The sequence below is a fragment of the Nelumbo nucifera genome, chromosome 6 (genome assembly GCF_055504915.1).
Source record: "Nelumbo nucifera cultivar China Antique chromosome 6, China Antique-T2T, whole genome shotgun sequence".
Classification (NCBI taxonomy): domain Eukaryota; kingdom Viridiplantae; phylum Streptophyta; class Magnoliopsida; order Proteales; family Nelumbonaceae; genus Nelumbo; species Nelumbo nucifera.
Window position 1 is genome coordinate 6,555,735 of NC_142654.1, and position 2,886 is coordinate 6,558,620.

At 37.6% G+C, this 2,886-nt stretch overlaps 1 long non-coding RNA gene across 1 annotated transcript; it reads right to left on the bottom strand.

The window, feature by feature from the left end:
- Nucleotides 1-837: 837 nt before the first annotated feature.
- LOC109115207 (uncharacterized) lies at nucleotides 838-2,543 on the bottom strand. The gene is made up of 2 exons (XR_002023070.2): nucleotides 2,118-2,543; nucleotides 838-1,951 (listed from the first exon to the last, which is right to left on the bottom strand). It is a non-coding gene; the product is annotated as an uncharacterized LOC109115207 (long non-coding RNA).
- Between the last annotated feature and the right edge of the window lie 343 nt (nucleotides 2,544-2,886).

A 2,886-nucleotide genomic window follows, 5' to 3' on the forward strand; every position in this document is an offset into this window, starting at 1 on the left:
GGTCTTGAGTCTTGACTGAAGAAACAAAAGGTGATCGATGTCTCAAAGAGGGTAAGTTTTCTTTTGATTTGATAGAGATATGGAGAGAGGGTCGATTATTTCAAAGCAAAGCAAAATTACCCATTTTATCGATCGAAAGCATTCAATTCAAGGGTTGTTGTTACGCTAGCTACTAGCAGCTAGCCACAAAGTACAAAGAGGGTTACAGGGTCTGGATTTACAGATCCAAAATGACCGGCCCTGTGAAAGAGGCAACCACCATTGTTACTAACTGTAGAAGATATCCCCCAATAAGAAGCTTTAGTTGCTGTCTTCTTTCTTGTTGTCTTTTTGTTTGGGATAAAACATTTCTTGCCCACTTCCAAATCCAAACAAAGTCTAGTCTCAACAATTCCAGTAAACAAAAGAAGACAGACAGCAATAATAACAGACACCCATGATGTGTTTTTGGTGGCATGCATCTGCAGCACACAGTTAGGCCTGCTAGTGCTTACCCATATATGCTTATTGGCCCCCACCTCTAATTACTCCATCCACACTAAATTAAACCAAACATGCATAGGATTAGCCTTTAAACTCCCGACTGTCATCTCATTTATTCTTTCTAACTTTAGGGTGCGTTTGGTTCTCGTACAAGATTGGAATCGGATTCCAATTGTTGTTGTTTGGTTTAAATAGAAGCTAGAATCGGAATCAGCCAAAATTTTTGTTTCTGCCCCTGTTAATAGAACCTCAAAAGCATTCATTTATTATATATTTTCATCATATACACACGTTGGCAACCTGCTAACAAGTGTATATATAGAGAAGATATGACAAAATGAAAAGAAAAACACATAAACAAACAAAAATCTCTTTATAATAATGGTGGAAATATTATTGGTACAACATGAATGCTTAAAAACAAAAATACATAATAGCAAAGAAAAATTCTTTGCTACTGAAATTTACCAAGTTCTCTAAAATTCCAGATACAGTCGACAATATGAAAGCCGTGCTGGTTCAATTACTTTTGGAGTCCATTGCACAACTGTATGCAATGCAAGCAGTCCAAAGGCCTAAGTTGCTGCTACCTTTTCATCCAAGACCCCTGTTCTTATGCTAATATTGCGCACTCTTGGTTCATCATGAGCATCATCATCAGAAGAAACTCCACCAAATCCATTAACACTTTCATCACCATCAGAATCATCAATGTCTACTACAAAACAATTGTCAAGATTGCACAAAGAAAATGCAAGAGGCACAACATTGTTGAAGGTACTGTTTACCAAAACAGAACTTTGTTACATATATGACATTCATGGTTAGAGAACCAAGTTCATATAAATTGGCATTAAAATTTAATTTGACAAGGCAGTTATACTTGCATCCACAATTTCAGCAGCATTGCTGAAAAACCCATGCATGTATTCTCTAACTTCACTCAACTCCAATATCCAAATCCTTGAAAAAATACCTATAAATCATCTATTGGAGAAAATAAATGCCTGCTTACTAAGTGAAGATGCTTTAGATGTGAATTACTGAAATTGTTGCTTCAATGAAAGGTGGTAATATAGGTTCCATCCTTGTTCTTCCAACAACCATTGCAACAATGCCAACTAGTTCAGTTGTCCGGGCTCGTAAAGGTCCCCACCATGAAAACTTTCATCACGTCAAGAATATGGAATGAAAGCATTTTCTGTGGAAGCTGCTATAGAACCAATAGCGGACTGCAAGGAAAATCATTTGTTCATCAGATGGGAATCTTAACTATACAAAGTAATCCTCATTTGTTCATCAGGTGGGAACCAAAATGCTCGCATACAACCCTAAATCTAATAGAAACATCATTGATCAAATCGAATTTTCTATCCAAGTAATCTCATGAAACCACTTTAGTCGTGACCAAAACCTGAACCAAAGCACTAAAGAAATAGATCGATCTTGAATTAGAGCAGGGGTGGATCTGCAAAAAATTAAAAATCATATTGCAATCAGCTTAAAAAAAAGAAGGGAGGAGGAAGAAGAAAAGGTTGGGAAGAAGCAGATCCCGAATCGCAACAAATCTCGGATCCGAGAGCGGTTGATTTGGAAGGAGGAGGAGGAGGCAAATGGATCGATGGCAGTCTTACCTCGCTGGAGGTCGGTTCGGCGCTTGATTCGACAACATCGGATATCTTGAGGTTTACCCTTCACATAGCATTCCAATTCCACCTAACCAAACCCCATTCTGATTCCGATTCCGAACCCCTATTCCTGCGAGCCAAACATATCCTTAATTCTTCATGGACGCTGCTGGACTACTTAGACTGAACTAGCTAGCTTAATTAATTAAAAAGAATGGACGACAGATGTGGAAATAGTAGTTTTATACTACATGAGCAGAAATATAATCAACGGAAGAACTACATAGCTAGCTAGCTAGAGCGAGGTTGGGAATTAATAGAGGGATCCAGGGCAATTGTCTTAGCTAGCTATATATATATATATATATGTATAGCTTACATCTCACTTTACTGAAACCTAGCTTGTTCTCTTTAAGTTGTCTTAGTTTCAAGTAATTGATGAAATTAGGATTAGAAAAATGAGAAAGCAAGATTCATGAATTACTCCGTTCGTAAATTTTGTTTCTTAGTGCTGAGGGCCGGGTGAGGGTCCCATAAATTGTCGTTTTATTTAACAACTACAACAAGACAAATTAATGATTTTTTTCCCTGCTGGCTAGCTGCTGCTTCTTCACAATAATAGGGAATAATATTTATAGATCTCAACTAGACCAATGTGAGCCACTGAGCTATAAGGCTAGAATGTCGTCTACTTTAATGAAACCAAACTCCAACTAACAATTTGGAATCCAAGTCGATCACATGGTCCAATAACCTCGTATTGCCTACTTCCCTA